Genomic DNA, 17215 nt, shown 5'->3' with positions numbered 1-17215 from the left:
ACTAAACTAAATAAATTTAATAATTCATAAAAAATAGAAAAAATGCCCTAGCCTACCTTGGATCCGTGATTCGTAGAGAGATGACAGACCGCGCTGGATGACATGAGTGGTCAGAAATGGAAGAGCCGGTGCGGCGTTTGATTGGCAGGAAATGAAGCAGCGAATATTCCATTGGTAAGAAATGAGCAGTCGCTGCGAGATGATTGGCGAAAAAAGGGAGGCAGAAATTGGAGCAAGCGCCACCATTGGCCCCGCAGAGCTGGACGCGTGTGCATCAGGCCTGTGCCTGTGCACTGCGAATAGAACCTATTTTAATGTGGGTCTGGCTCGTCAGGCTAGTTTTTCCCCCACATGCAGAGCTCAGATTACTGTTGCATCTTGTTTGTAGAAAATATCTCATGTCAACAATTTGACACATGTTGATAGCCTACGTATCCTTGTGTATTTTAAGTGGGTAGGCTACAATATTGTTGCTTTTTAAGTGAGTATACGGCGTAGTCTTGCGTATCACGTAGATTAGGCTACACCACTGGGGAAAACACCTGTTCACCAAGTCATGATGATAAGCTATTGCGCGACATATCAGCAATTTGTGATGTTTACTGAGTAGGCTTATAGGTTATCTTATAGGTTGTCATGTATGAAAACTATATTTGCCGTGGCAATACTGGCAATACTGGTGAAGGCGGCCATGGATTTACCCACGTTTTCATTTTAAAATAAGCTACAGTAGGCTGCTGGAGTTTTATTTGTAACAAACAAATAGACATTGCATTCATTCAAGCCCAGACATCTGAACGGTTTATAGAATAAAATGAAATGTATACCAATAAAAAATATAGCCGCAAGCAGCACCTCCGGTCCGCAACCTGTGACATTTCGGAATCCAACCAAGCACTGACGTGATGCGTTTGTGAAATGTACATATTTGATGCGTGTGCTATTTGTTGTTGCATGTTATTTTCTGGCACATTTTCTTGCTTGGCCTGGTGGGGGCGCTATGCCAAGCAGGTCAATTCGGTGTCTGGATGTCATCATAATCATAATATTTATTAACCTGAGAAGTTTCAGACCATTCATTCAAAGCATAGAACATTTCTGACACACTTCCTGCTTGTCCAGATGGTGGCGCAATGCTAGGCATGGGAATTACACATGTGAATATCATCAGAATATTGATATCCAATATTTTATAAAGTTTGAGATCAAACAGTTAAGGTATTGCCCATTTCTGGCACATTTCTCGCTTGGCCAGGTGGTGGCGCTATGCCAGGCAGGCCCATTAGGTGTCTGGATATCATCATAATCATAATATCTATTAACCTGAGAATTCATTCAATGCACTTTGACTTTATGACACATTTCCTGTTTATGTGCAAGATATTAAATGAATAACATATTACAACATATCAAAAATCCCTTCGCAATTTAACATCAGTGTCATCTTGCCATCATATTTACCAAATTTCACATGAATCTGACAAATCGTCTAGGAGAAGTACGTTCAAATCTATCATGTGACATCAGTGTTCTTGTCATTCTTTTTGTTGCCAGTGGGTGGCACTATGCCAAATATGGATTATGGGCTTGTGAATATTGTCATTACCATGGTATTCAATAACTTTTTTATCTTCATGCCCAGATGAGCTATAACACTCAGATTCACAGAGTAAGCAGTTCTAAACAATGGGCGTATAGTAGCCTACACATTATATAGAAATGAGCATATTAATATAATTTTGACAATGTGTCAGTAATTTGTGATAATTACTTTACAATTCATTTTATTGTCTGTGGAATGTGTTAAAGCTGCCTCTTTTCAATCTGCACCTTATTTCTTGTAACAAATGTTATAAGATAAATTACAATATCACACCATTTCAAATGTATAATTTAATAAATTATAATACTTTAGATATTGCACATATTTTATCTGACTTAAACCACTATGCAGAATCTGTATAAGAATATAAATACCTCTTGACAAAAAACAATGCAGAAGACACAATGAAAACCAATTAAAATGCATTTATTTGCACACTCGGACACACTCACACACGGACGCGCGCGCGCGCACACACACACACACAGAACATGAGAACAACCCTACAACTTCAAAAAAGTAGTGTACACATTTACAATTTACTTTTCTTCATTTCTTTCAGCCACTCCTCTTTTGACAGAGGCTCTGTATTTGGGCTGTATAGTGCCCTTATACTGACTGTGGCCAGTTGCCTTTGTCCAGAACTGTCCACATTTCCGGCATGAATTCACCTCCACTGTTCGTTTATTAAACTTGGCCTTGGAGGTGGGTTTCTGTGGGCCAGGTTAGGGCTGTTGTGGGATAGAGGTCTGGGATGCACTGAGGGAGCAGGTGAAAGGGAAAACAGTGCCTGTGGCTGGGCTCTGAGGGAGGGTAAAAACAACTGGCGTAGGGAAAGGCTGGAGTAGGCAATCCGCTGCAAAGTGGCACTCCTGGAGTGAAGTCCTTTTTCTTTTTAGGAGAACGGAACCGTCCTTGGTTGAGCCGGGCATTCTTGGTGCCGTGCGGCAAAGGCCACACGTTGTTGGTCATATGGCAACAGGTTCTGCCACAGACTTACAATTCTGCCAGCCTGCTGGTTGGTAAGGGTCAAGGATGGCTCATGACGCAGATCCACCAGGAACTCAGCTAGGCTGTCTACCTTGTCCATGCCTGGCATGTTATGTTCGTCTACAGCCTGAAATAATATAGTAAATAAAAACATAATGAGTAAAAGTTATGAGGGAGACAACCATATTCATATGATGAATTACTATTTAGATACATGTACTGTAGTTTGACATAGTTTAGTTATATGAGTAATGTAGGATAATTTCAGTCTTAAGTAATAGCTTACTTACCAGTTCTGATGGCTGGCCCAACAGAGAAGGAGTTAGAGGCGACAGGGCCAGTGTACAAGGCGATGGAGGAGGCGGTGGGGCCAGTGGTGATGGAGGAGGCGGTGGGGCCAGTGGTGATGGAGGAGGCGGCAGGGAGGGCAAAGAAGGGAGTAGTGTAGTGGGGTCAATGTCCAAAAGCTTGGATGGAGGATGCAGCTGGGTCCTGACACATGACAGCAAGATGTAAGTCTGATTCACACACAAATTTCCTGTTGGGGATCAATAAAGTATCTATCTATCTATCTATCTATCTATCTATCTATCTATCTATCACACACAAAGAAAGTGAGTGACTGTATGTCTGTGTGTGTGTGTGAGAGACAACGAGAGCAAATAAAGAGATGAATAATGTTAGAATCACTCTACTTTACACAATAAAGAAAACACTCACAGGACTTGAAGGTTCAGAGTACATCTGTGCTACAAGCGATCAGGTCACAGGGGTAGAAAAAAGAGGCTGGGAAGATGAGGGCTGGGGTGTAGCAGAGATGGTGTTGGTGGTGACAGATGGATGCTATGAGACATACAAGTTTTTTACCTAACTGAAAAGGAATAAAATATTGAGTATCACTGACCAAAGCAAAGTAAAACCAGATCGTAAAGGTAAAATGTTAATGCAAAGTATTAAAAGTATATTAGGCAGGTGTGAAAATAATACAATAAAATTGTTTGGCAGGACTTGACTCACCAGTTTATCAAGCACTTTCAAGGGCTTGAAAGGGGAGGTGCCTGATGGTCCAGGTGAAGCAGCGGAAGGGAGTTCCTGGTGTGACACCTGTGGCATTATGCACGGTCAGACCTGAACCTGATGGTGTGACACCCGTGGCCTTGAGAGCTGGTGTTGCACTTTTAGGCTGAGGAATTAAAAATAATCACTTTAAATCGTCACCAAAGATATCAATACTGCTGTCGGAATAGCAGAGTGGAAACCACATGCACATGTCTGCTGACTCTGACCCATAAAAAGTGATGTCTGGCCCCTAAGCTGCGCCGGACATTTCTCAATCTGTAACACAGACATACATACTGTGCATACTAAGACACAAGACAGGTGAATTACACTGGTTTTCATTCATTGGTTATTAGCTCACTTGTCCTATTGACCCAGTGAGTATGTTAACACAATAGCCTACAGAACACAGAGTACTGTAAACTAACCTTTTAATAGAGGCCATGCCACTTTTTCACCTTAGGGCGGGCCAGGTCCCTGTGTTGGCATACTTTTTAAGTCTGGCATACCACTCCTTGCACGATGTCTTCTTTTCTTCATTGATGCCATCTTTTAAACAGAGCACAATTGTAACAACTTCTTAATTACAATTATGATATGACTGTCAACATTATAAACTATCTTAACAACGTATGATAGATAAGCCTATAACGTTATCATAACAACTTTGCAATCGTAGGCTACATTGTGATATGACTCACTCACACGTTGTTGAGCCAACGTTAAATATCTGACAGTCTGGCAAATTGTGAGAAAATGTGAGAAGGCGAGACATTAGAACAAAAAGAAGCTGTCTAACGTTAATGTTGGCTAGTTCTAACCATCCATAGACAGCAAGCTAACGTCAACAACAAGCTAACGTCAACAACATCATTTACCTTACGTTAACAGTTATACTAATGCTAGTTAATGACACTCACAAACTCTGCAGCATACCACCACTGTCCCATAGTCTTAGTTTGAGAAATGTAACTAATTACTAAACTAAATAAATTTAATAATTCATAAAAAATAGAAAAAATGCCCTAGCCTACCTTGGATCCGTGATTCGTAGAGAGATGACAGACCGCGCTGGATGACATGAGTGGTCAGAAATGGAAGAGCCGGTGCGGCGTTTGATTGGCAGGAAATGAAGCAGCGAATATTCCATTGGTAAGAAATGAGCAGTCGCTGCGAGATGATTGGCGAAAAAAGGGAGGCAGAAATTGGAGCAAGCGCCACCATTGGCCCCGCAGAGCTGGACGCGTGTGCATCAGGCCTGTGCCTGTGCACTGCGAATAGAACCTATTTTAATGTGGGTCTGGCTCGTCAGGCTAGTTTTTCCCCCACATGCAGAGCTCAGATTACTGTTGCATCTTGTTTGTAGAAAATATCTCATGTCAACAATTTGACACATGTTGATAGCCTACGTATCCTTGTGTATTTTAAGTGGGTAGGCTACAATATTGTTGCTTTTTAAGTGAGTATACGGCGTAGTCTTGCGTATCACGTAGATTAGGCTACACCACTGGGGAAAACACCTGTTCACCAAGTCATGATGATAAGCTATTGCGCGACATATCAGCAATTTGTGATGTTTACTGAGTAGGCTTATAGGTTATCTTATAGGTTGTCATGTATGAAAACTATATTTGCCGTGGCAATACTGGCAATACTGGTGAAGGCGGCCATGGATTTACCCACGTTTTCATTTTAAAATAAGCTACAGTAGGCTGCTGGAGTTTTATTTGTAACAAACAAATAGACATTGCATTCATTCAAGCCCAGACATCTGAACGGTTTATAGAATAAAATGAAATGTATACCAATAAAAAATATAGCCGCAAGCAGCACCTCCGGTCCGCAACCTGTGACATTTCGGAATCCAACCAAGCACTGACGTGATGCGTTTGTGAAATGTACATATTTGATGCGTGTGCTATTTGTTGTTGCATGTTATTTTCTGGCACATTTTCTTGCTTGGCCTGGTGGGGGCGCTATGCCAAGCAGGTCAATTCGGTGTCTGGATGTCATCATAATCATAATATTTATTAACCTGAGAAGTTTCAGACCATTCATTCAAAGCATAGAACATTTCTGACACACTTCCTGCTTGTCCAGATGGTGGCGCAATGCTAGGCATGGGAATTACACATGTGAATATCATCAGAATATTGATATCCAATATTTTATAAAGTTTGAGATCAAACAGTTAAGGTATTGCCCATTTCTGGCACATTTCTCGCTTGGCCAGGTGGTGGCGCTATGCCAGGCAGGCCCATTAGGTGTCTGGATATCATCATAATCATAATATCTATTAACCTGAGAATTCATTCAATGCACTTTGACTTTATGACACATTTCCTGTTTATGTGCAAGATATTAAATGAATAACATATTACAACATATCAAAAATCCCTTCGCAATTTAACATCAGTGTCATCTTGCCATCATATTTACCAAATTTCACATGAATCTGACAAATCGTCTAGGAGAAGTACGTTCAAATCTATCATGTGACATCAGTGTTCTTGTCATTCTTTTTGTTGCCAGTGGGTGGCACTATGCCAAATATGGATTATGGGCTTGTGAATATTGTCATTACCATGGTATTCAATAACCTGTGAAATGTAAAACATTTCAAGCCATGCATGGTGAATTAAGACACATTTATTGTTTATGTGGAAGGGTATTAAAATTCATAGTTTCGCCATTTCGTCAAAAGCTTCACAATTTAGAATCAGAAGCATATCGTGTATACCGACTTTCACATGAATCTGATCAACCGTCTAGGAGGAGTACGTTAAAATTGGTCATGTCCACAACGCACAAAATCTATTGTGTCTTTGTCTATGATGTACAGCACAGCAATGTGTAATATGACAGCTGCAAAATGGCAGAAATGTACTTGTGCAATGCAGATCCAGACAAATATTTTGGAGTCGCCAAGGTACACTTTGTGTGGTTTTGCAGACGTTTCTTAGTGGCACACTGCACACAAGTCTGTGGAAACACCCACATACATGCATACAGGTGCACACTGATATACTGTCTATGGTAAAAATGTGAACATGTCGCAAAGTAGTGTGTAATACTAGCAGAAGTATACTTTCTAATAGATTGTGTGTCAGACTGCATGTGCTATGCAAGGCAGAGCTGGTGTTGCTGCAAGGTGGACATAAGCGCCCCCTGTTGGTGCAATGTGCCTCCTGCAGGTATTATGCTCAGACCTGTAGGCAGGGGCGCTGCAAGGGGACGGAAAGTAAGGATAATTCTATAGGGCCCAGCACTGACAGGGGGCCGCCAGAGAGCACCTATATATTATCAAGTAGGCTAGGCTAAATAATGAAGTCAAAATGATACCTTTTTTAGTTAATATATATTCTCTCCAAAAGAATGGTATTCTCAAAGAATCCAAGTTTTTCTTGTACAGTTCTTTTCTTGTACAGTAAAAGTGTGGCACCAAAACCAGGCCTTTATCAGAGAATAAGGTACGTCAGTCCCTCCTGTCTCCAGCTGCTAGAGTGAGACAGTGAGAGTCCTCTGCTGTTACGCTGCAAGCAGGTGAACTGGAGTGAGTGGAAGTTGGACGTGTTTTGGGCCGAAATCAAAGGTTCATGTGTGAGCAGTAAATGGACACCTTGCTGAGTCTGTTGCATAGTTCATGATGCCTTTGTCTATGATTACAAAGTACACACAAAGACAGGATTATATGTGTACATATGTAAAAAAAGAAAAAGTAAAAAAAACAAAAAAACAATGCTGGACCTGTAGCACATAGCGTGATCATACAATGGGTAATTCACCTTACAGACTAAAACAGGCCTGGTTCGGTCCTGTCCAGCACTGTGTTTGATCAGTAGGCTGGACAGCAAGCACAGACTCTGACCCAGTGACCCAGATTCATAATCATATGCACTATAGAAATGCAAATCACTCATCAGAACCAATGCAAATTCACAGGCCATGAGGACTGGTCTCCTCTTAGCCACCAGATGGCGATGTTGCTCTATCTTTATTAGAAAACAAAATTATTCTAAAACACAGCTATCACCAGGCTGCATGCATTACTGTCACACTTAAACAGTCAAATATGAGAGAGAGAGTGGGGAGAGAGCTTCACCGTACCACCGATCATGTTTATACGCTCCACACCTTAATTAATAAACATGTTCACCAAACAAAAAATGGCAAGATATTTGCTTGTTTCATTGATTTTAAAAAGGCATTTGATTGTATTTGGCACGAAGGGCTCTATGTTAGACTACTAAATTGTGGGATAGGGGGTAAAGTATATGACCTAATTAAATCCATGTATTTAAATAACAGATGTCCTGTAAAAATTGAAAAAAAAAACAAAAAAAAAACAATACTTCACCCAAGGAAGAGGTGTCCCGTCAGGGCTGTAATTTAAGTCTGACGTTATTATATATATATATATATATATATATATATACACAAACTTGCTATCCAGTTAAAGCAATGTCCTGATCCTGGCCTCTCCCTCCTAGATACAGAGGTGAAGTCTCTATTTTTTTGCTGATGACTTGGTTCTACTGTCTGCTACTGAAAAAGGTCTACAACTACATTTAGACATAGTAGAAAAGTACTGTAAGACCTGGGCCCTAGAGATAAACCTAGACAAAACAAATGTAATGATTTTCCAAAAACGCCCCAAATGCCAAGAAAACAAACATACCTAGGTATAACAATGACAGCATCAGGGAGTTTTAACATGGCAGTGAATGCACTAAAGGAAAAAGCCCTAAATGCAATTAAAAGAAAATTTTATAATCTCCAAATTCCAATTAAAATCTGGCTTAAAATATTTGATAGTGTCATCCAGCCCATTGCACTGTATGGTAGTGAAGTATGGGGTCCACTCAATCATAGCTATACTCACTGGGACAAACACACAATAGAATCTCTACATGCAGAGTTCTGCAGAAACATTCTACAAGTACAGAGAAAAACACCAACTCATGCATGTAGAGCAGAATTAGGTAGATACCCACTAATCATTAACATCAACAAAAGTGTCAGGATTACAAGTACAGGACCCATGCGCAAGACTCTTTCTACACACTAAAAAATACTGGGTTATTTTCTCAACCCAAACGTTGGGTTGAGGCTGTCAGGGCATTTTGTGGGGTTGTTTTTACTCATGTTGGGTTATTTTCTCTAACCCAGCTTGTTGGGTTGATAGTTTAGGACAGCGCCCCTCCTCTCTCCCACCTGACGTGGAGTACACTACCCAGCACCTGGGTGACTTTAACACAGCTGCATAGTTATTTGAGAGTTCGAAAAAACATCGTTATTCTTCCAACCGTCCAGTCCACCAGCTGTCAGCATGCAATGGAAATCAGGCGATTTCATAAGGTATGTATCTTTAACTTTTTTAAAAATGTTTTATCCAGACTGATTTTAAAAGTCCCCCCAGAGATGTAGAAGCTACCCTTCATGATATGAATGGATATTCTGCCTGCCAATTTCGTTCAGCCTCAAACAGGTTAACAATTGTGTCATTCATGCTAACTAACCTTAGCTAACATTAACTTACAATTACTGTTCATGTTAAATATACACAAAGACAGACTCATAAAAACATAGTTCTTTGTTCACTGGGTATGAACTGCTGACAGAAACAAAACGAACTTTTACAACGAACTAAAATGAGCATACCAAGCTGGTTGACATTAGCAGACCATATAGCTAGCATCAATGCTAATTAAATATGCTTCGTGGTGGTTGTAGCCCATAGATATATACACTAGATGTCGCCTTCTGCTTCTCAGCATGCGTCAACACCGCCGCCATCTTGGTACAGGGATCTGAAGCGCTAAACTAGTTCTCCTGTATTGTCAGCGTTACCTATTTAGCGACGTTTGGCCATCCCCAGCGATAGAAAACCTTTTTAGCGATTAGCGACAAATTTGGGAACTTCTCACAACGATGGCAGATCGGCTTCTTTGTTGTTGAAACGTAAGAAAATCACCTTTCTCATGGCTTTGTCATTTATGAATTCAGCTACATCTCGTTTGCCCATATGGCACTGACCCATGATTATAAAAGTAACGACTGGCGTAGCCTATGTAGTAGCAGAGGTAAATGTTCTACAGATCTACAGCAACTTCTGGTGAGATTACAACTTACATGAGTAAACGAGACGAGGGGTATGTGGCCTCAACCAGAGCATGTCTACGAAGAGCCTGTTTACTTTCATTGTATCGAACCTGGTTGCAGTTTACTCATTGTTCATGTTAAATATACACAAAGACAGACTCTTAAAAACATAGTTCTTTGTTCACTGGGTATGAACTGCTGACAGAAACAAAACGAACTTTTACAATGAACTAAAATGAGCATACCAAGCTGGTTGACATTAGCAGACCATATAGCTAGCATCAATGCTAATTAAATATGCTTCGTGGTGGTTGTAGCCCATAGATATATACACTAGATGTCGCCTTCTGCTTCTCAGCATGCGTCAACACCGCCGCCATCTTGGTACAGGGATCTGAAGCGCTAAACTAGTTCTCCTGTATTGTCAGCGTTACCTATTTTGCGACGTTTGGCCATCCCCAGCGATAGAAAACCTTTTTAGCGATTAGCGACAAATTTGGGAACTTCTCACAACGATGGCAGATCGGCTTCTTTGTTGTTGAAACGTAAGAAAATCACCTTTCTCATGGCTTTGTCATTTATGAATTCAGCTACATCTCGTTTGCCCATGGCACTGACCCATGATTATAAAAGTAACGACTGGCGTAGCCTATGTAGTAGCAGAGGTAAATGTTCTACAGATCTACAGCAACTTCTGGTGAGATTACAACTTACATGAGTAAACGAGACGAGGGGTATGTGGCCTCAACCAGAGCATGTCTACGAAGAGCCTGTTTACTTTCATTGTATCGAACCTGGTTGCAGTTTACTCATTGTTCCTCTAGGGGCCGCCGCTAGCTAGTGCAGAATGAATGGGAGTCTATGGGGCTAGACGGGTAAAATGTATCTTTATTATCGTCTTAAGCTTAGTTTACTCTAGACTCAACCATAAATACATGCCTGTCAGTTGGAACAACCCAAAAAACTAGATGATTGCTTGAGATTTTGACGATTTATGGTGATTTTATTTTCGCTAGATCTTTGCCCAGATTGAAACTAATGCATTATAGAGGAGTGGATCACTGAAGCAAAATGGCGTCTCGATTGACGCATTCGTTCCAATGAACAGCAGTAGTCAAGGCGACATCTAGTGTATATATCTATGGTTGTAGCCTAGACTATGGTTGCAGCTAACATTTGTCAGCTAATATTAGCCAACACAGTTGAAGTAATGTTAGTCTCTTCACAAGCCACACATACGGTAATAATAATGGCAAACAACATCTTATTAATTAATTCAGGGTAGCTTCATATTATAGCCATGTAACTTAACGTTACTGGGTGTTTTTGGTTGTAGCAGAGAAGACGGGCTCTGGTTGTAGTTAGTAGCACTATCAGACAGTCATTTAGATAACGTTACCCGGTAACGTTAGCATCTAGAACTAGAAGCTACAAGTTATTATAACTGCATAGGTGGTCATGTTTTCCGAGTGTGTTGAGCTAATATTTTGTCTCCTGGTGGATTTTTAATGTTTGTCAACATCATTCAATGATAATAGTTCATGAAAATCTTGAGATAAAGTTCTGTAAATAACAGTGATTAATGCTCTCTTTTTTCCCCCTTTGATTAACAGGGGTGATCCCCAAAACGGACGGTGGAATCTGCCTGCCTTCATGGAAGTATCACAAGCTTTTTCTAGCTATCTGTTCAAAAAATAAACTGCCAAATAAATAAATGTTGAACTGTTTTATTTCATTGCATGGCTATTGTTGCCCATTGGATGGATTTTAAAACATTATAGTATAACATTAATGATTTGCAAACATTTATTTGAATTATTATCAATTAATATTGATTGGATTAAGGAGAAAAATAAGATACTTAGAATAACCCATAAATTAGGTCAGCATAACCCAGAAATGACAGTGAAAACAATACAAATCCTGGGTTGTATAAGATAGCCTACCCAACAATTATGTAGGTTTAACCTAACAGTTTTGTTACGATAACCCAATGTTTGGGTTAGACTATCAACCCAACTCATTGGGTTGACCAAACAACCCAATTTTCGGGGCTAATATAACTCAGTGCTGGGCTCGACCACTATTTACCCAGTGGATGGGTTGAAATTGGGTTGTTTTTAACCCAATGTTTTTTAGAGTGTAACCAAAAACACACTTTATTAGGGATGTGACGCTCGAAGCTGACGTTTCGAAACAGTGTCGAGCTTCCGAAACGCAAGTGTTTCGAACAGTGTTTCGAAGTGTGGTTCAAAACGCCCATGTCACGTGACCATGGCTTAGTGAGGCTTCGTGGTGTTTCAATTTGGTTTGGACAGGTGCACAGCCTTACCGCGCGAGCCAATTACCCGAGTAAACACCTGTTTGATCTAAATTACAAAGTCCCAGAATGCTTAAAAGTCATTCAAACACATCCTATCTTTGTGGGTTTTTTGTGAGGAGAGAGATTTTGAGAGATATAGCGACATAGAGACATATAGAGATATAGCGATTTATAGTGCATTCTTGTGATTGATAGGTTAGTGATATAGATTAGTTGACAGGCTAGAGACAGACAGTGAGCGATAGTTTAGATAGATATAGTCTAGTGACGTTAATATTTAGATAGTAGCAGAAGTAAAAAAAATATATGACTGATGCCTTTATTTCAAGAACAGCTGACCCTTTGAAATACTGGCAGGAGAGGAGAGTGGTTTATCCAAACCTAACTGTGATGGCCAAAAAATATTTGTGCATGCCAGCAACAAGTGTGCCTTGTGAAAGAATGTTTTCCAAGGCTGGGGAGGTTTATTCAAAAACAAGAAACAGATTAAATGCCAAGACGGCAGAACAACTGTTATTCCTAAATAAAAATGTATGTTGACATACAAAAAATGTGTTGTTTATTTTTCCCATGTTGTACCTGTTTAGTCTAACCTGCTTCACATGTATCCTTTATTTCCCTACAACATGTTCCCAAAAAAAACCCTGGGCCATAAGCATAGCCTACATTTTAAAACCATTGTAGCATTTTCCTCTCCAGCATATTCCAAAGGATAATGTACTATGAAACTGAAATAACAAAACATCTAACTGGCAGATATAAAAATATTCTAGTTATTGAAGGCATATAGTCTGAAATTTCTAAGCACCAGCAGGGAATCGAACACCGGACGCTCCGGCCGAATGCAAGTGTGTTAACCACTCAACCACGTGGCTGTGGACGAAATCTTGCGTTCCATGTTGGCTATTTATATTATTCGTCTGAAGCAGTTGAGCTTCACGGTCAAAATGTGATGGTGACATCTAGTGGCTAGTTTTGCTAACATGGAGTTACGGGTGTCGGATTGTTTCGAAACCTCGACACATTCCGGCGCAATTGCTTCGAACGTTTCGTTGTTTCACAAAGCCTCGTTCTGCCCATCCCTACACTTTATTAACTAACAAATTTTACAAACTACTTACATACATACATACAGGATTTGGACTCAACAAAACAGAGAGACGAGCCGACAGGGAACAGAGAAACAGGAGGGTAGAATACACATACCAATTAACAGAAAGACAGAGGACTGGACGAAACCAACGAGACAATAACAAGGAACAGGTGAGGAGGCAGAACTGGAGGGAAAACAAACGAGACAGGAAGCATGACCAAATAAGGAGATGGGGCGGAGACAAAGACAGGTGACAGGCAGGTAACACAAAGCACATGGGAAACAGGCAAAAACAAACACAGGACAATACACAAAATGGCCACCAGGGTGGCACAAACTCAAAGGTCCGGGCCAGATCCTGACAAAAAGAGCACTCAATTTTCTGAATCACCTTAAATCCAGCTCACAAGACGCCCTCCAAACCCAAGAGCTGAACCCAGAAAAAAGTCCCCTACATCAGTTGTTGCAGAGACTAACTGCCTTGCCACACACACACTCTGATCAGTCTCACAACAACACTGTTTTCCAAAAACCAATTAGACTAAACCAAATTATGAAACAATTTAAAGAAACCTATTTGGAATATTGGAAAGAAGAAACTAAAAATCAAAGTAGATTACAATGCTATCTGGCCCTAAACCGAGAATATAAATTAGCAGAATATCTTAATACTGTCAGAGATAGAAAACAGAGACTGACCCTAACTAAGTACAGGCTAAGTGACCACAAATTGGAAATCGAAAAAGGCAACCAAAAGAACACAGAACATGTGGTTACTGCATGACAGGTGAGGTCGAGACAGAGATGCACTTCCTCCTACAATGTACATCTTCAATCAAACAAGAAACATTTTCTTCAACAAATTTAACTCAGAAATTGCTAATTTTAATGAACTTAATGACATAAAAAAAAATTAAAGATACTATTAAGAGAAGGAGATAAAGCATATCTTGCTGCCCAGTATGTATCAACATGCCACAATCTGAGGGACAATGAGTGACTTATATCGACAAATAAACACCCACACAGACACACACACACACAGACACACGCACACACACACACACACAGCATCATACACTGCATTTTATTTTACTTTTACCTATTTATTTTATTCTTATGAAAATCTACTGACATGTATGTGTTCAGATTTATTGTATAACTGCTTTGGCAATATAAGTGAGCTTGTCATGCCAATAAAGCATTCTTGAATTGAATTGAATTGAATTGAGAGTGTAATTCCAGGTATATCTATGTGTGTCAATGTGTGTGTTCAAAAAGAAACAATGCATGTAACTGGTTCTTGTTGTGAAAGTGTGTGTGTGTGGCATGTTGTTTGTGTGTGTGTGTGGCATGTTGTTTGTGTGTGTGTGTGTGGAATGTTCTTTGTGCTTGTGTGTATGAGTGTGTGTGTGTGGCATGTTCTTTGTGTGTGTGTGTGTGTGTGTGTCTGTCATGTTCTTTGTGTGTGTCCATAGAGGAGGTGAGAGGGTTGATGGATCAGGGGAGGTGATCAGATGAGAGCGATGCAGAAAGAGAGAGTTTGATGCATTTAATCAGTTTCATCACGGCTGCTTGGCCTACTGCTGAGCTAGGGAGGCATCTCAGTTTGTGTGTGTGTGTGTGTGTGGGGGGGGGGGGGGGGGGGGTGTATGTGTGTGTGTGTGTGGGGGGGTGTATGTGTGTGTGTAGGGGGTGTGTGTGTATGTGTGTGTGTGTGGGGGCGGGTGTGTCTGTACCACACACAGAACCACTTCAAACACTCTTGGTTATACTTCTATTTCTACTAATATCTTCTATCTCCCCCTCCACCCCTCTCTCCTCTTCTCTTCTCTTCTGTATCCCTCTGTCTCTACCTCCCCCCCTCTTCTCTCCATTCCTCTCCCTTCACCTCCGATTCTGCCTACTCAGTTTGCCCTGCAGATGGGTTCAGTTCTGACCACACCACCACAGAAATGCTTGTGTGTGTGTGTGTGTGTGTGTGTGTGTGTGTGTGTGTGTGTGTGTGTGCCTGTGCCTGTGAGTGTGCGCGTGTGCGTGTGCGTGTGTGTGTGTGTGTGTGTGTGTGTGTGTGTGTGCCTGTGCCTGTGTGTGTGCGTGTTCGTGTGTGTGTGTGTGTGTGTGCGTGTGTGTGTGTGGGCGTGTGTGTGTGGGGGGGGGGGCATGCTTGTGTGTGTGTGGGCATTGTGTGTGTGCGGTATGTGTGCTTGTATATGTGTGTGCATCCTTATGTATGAGTGTGTGTGTGTGTGTGAGAGAGAGAGAGAGAGTGCATGCTTGCATCTGTGTGTGTGAGAGAGAGTGCATGCTTAAATGTGCGTGTGTGTGTGTGTGTGTGTGTGCGTGTGTGTAAGTGCATGCTTGTGTACAAGTGTGAGTGTGTGTGTGTGTGTGTGTGTGTGTGTGTGTGTGTGGGTGGGTGGGTGGGTGTGTCTTTAAGCTGTACATTGCATCACTGCCCCCTCCATCTTGTCTGAATAGAGGAGATAGTGCTAACTCAGAACTCTTAGTTCTCCACCTTGGGCTCTTTCACTGGTTCAGACTAATCCTCCCCGACCTTCAAAGCACTCGCAAAGCGCTCTTCCTCTCATCGCAAAGCGCTCACACATTCTCCTCTCCTCTGCAGAAACTTTCCAATGGAAGCTGCAGCTCCCAGGTGGCTTGAGAGGACACTGAGGAGAGAGTAGGTGTGTGTGTGTGTGTGTGGGGGGGGGGTTATGGAGGAACCGGGCTAGAATGTAGTAAGGAACTGAGCTAGCATGAAGTAAGTTTAAAGCATGAAGTAAGTTTAAATCGTAGGTTTAATTCCCGTCCTCACAATTGCTCTTGTTAAGTGGCTTTGTATAAAAGTGCGGGCTAAATAATAATTATGTTCTGTCCCAGTCTGGAGTCCACTAACATCACATCAGTTAGTTAACATCACTAATAATATAGATTATTTCAGCTGCATCAAGCTGGCAGGAAATACATTTTCTTAATGCTGCTGGATTAAGTTCAGAGGTAGTGTAGGTTTGTGTTTGTTATTGTCTAAAGAACATGTTCAGAGGAAACACTGTAAAACAAAAAAAACACGAGTGAAGCGCTTTCCCTCCATCAGTCCCTCCCTCCAACTCAATGTGTTAACACTCTCCCTCCAACTCAATGTGTTAACACTCTCCCTCCAACTCAATGAGTTAACACTCTCTCCAACTCAATGTGTTAACACTCTCTCTCCACCTTGGCTTCTGTTTAACTTAAAGGTACACCAGGCAACGTTTTCGTGTTAATTACTCATTTTCGTAAGTCGGTATATGGTTAAATGACTCATTACAGGGCGAATGAAGACTCTCTCACCCGCCCCTACTGCCTGTAGGAAGAATATCGATTGAAGAATAGCGATTGTTGCAAACGTGTGTATAATGGCAGAGCCGGCGAAGAAGCAGCGAAAACCCTTGACGGAAGATGCAAAGAAAAGGAAAAGAGCTTCAGACCGAGCGAGGGGGAGTTTCGTAGAGAAAAAGCATCAGGCTTGCCTGGTGTCCCTTTAATGTGTTAACTCTGGTCGTTTCTCAAAGTCAAGGATGGGTCCTTCAAAGCCGCTCTTTCAAGGACGTTACGTCATCGAATCTCGCCAAGCACTGTTCCTTTAATGTGTATCCTCTGCGTGCTTGGAACACCCACAATCCTGTGCGCAGACATGATTTTTAATAATGCACCTGTAGCTTCCTGCACACTCGCTAGTCTGTTTCATTGTGTTTTTTCCACATGCTAGGAAGAAGCCTGGCCTCGTCTGTGAAGGATTCGACTCGGCAGGACTCGTTCTACCAAGCACGAATCCTTGACTTAGAGAAACGCCCACTCTCTTTCCAACATGGCTTCTGTTTAACTGAGTGTGTTAACACTCTCACTCTCCAACACTGCAGTAGTTAAACTCACTGTTTGTTAACACTCTCACTCTCCAACACTGCAGTAGTTAAACTCACGTAAGGGATAATGTATAGAACGCCGGTCATTATGTAAGGGATAATGCCCGATGAGGTGTCCATTATCAGAAATAAATGGACGA

At 41.3% G+C, this 17215-nt stretch overlaps 1 long non-coding RNA gene across 1 annotated transcript; it reads right to left on the bottom strand.

Moving 5' to 3' along the window:
• Window positions 1-2140: 2140 nt before the first annotated feature.
• LOC143112413 (uncharacterized) lies at window positions 2141-4221 on the bottom strand. The gene is made up of 5 exons (XR_012984737.1): window positions 4081-4221; window positions 3611-3776; window positions 3314-3464; window positions 2884-3085; window positions 2141-2720 (listed from the first exon to the last, which is right to left on the bottom strand). It is a non-coding gene; the product is annotated as an uncharacterized LOC143112413 (long non-coding RNA).
• Window positions 4222-17215: the final 12994 nt, after the last annotated feature.

Source organism: Alosa pseudoharengus, unplaced genomic scaffold (assembly GCF_046254945.1).
Source record: "Alosa pseudoharengus isolate Yale_2024_CS ecotype anadromous, Long Island Sound unplaced genomic scaffold, YU_APseudo_1.1 YU_APseudo_1.1_scf_8, whole genome shotgun sequence".
NCBI classification, from domain to species: Eukaryota; Metazoa; Chordata; class Actinopteri; order Clupeiformes; family Clupeidae; genus Alosa; species Alosa pseudoharengus.
Note: the sequence above shows the minus strand (reverse complement) of the source record. Positions and strands in the feature narration are given on the sequence as shown.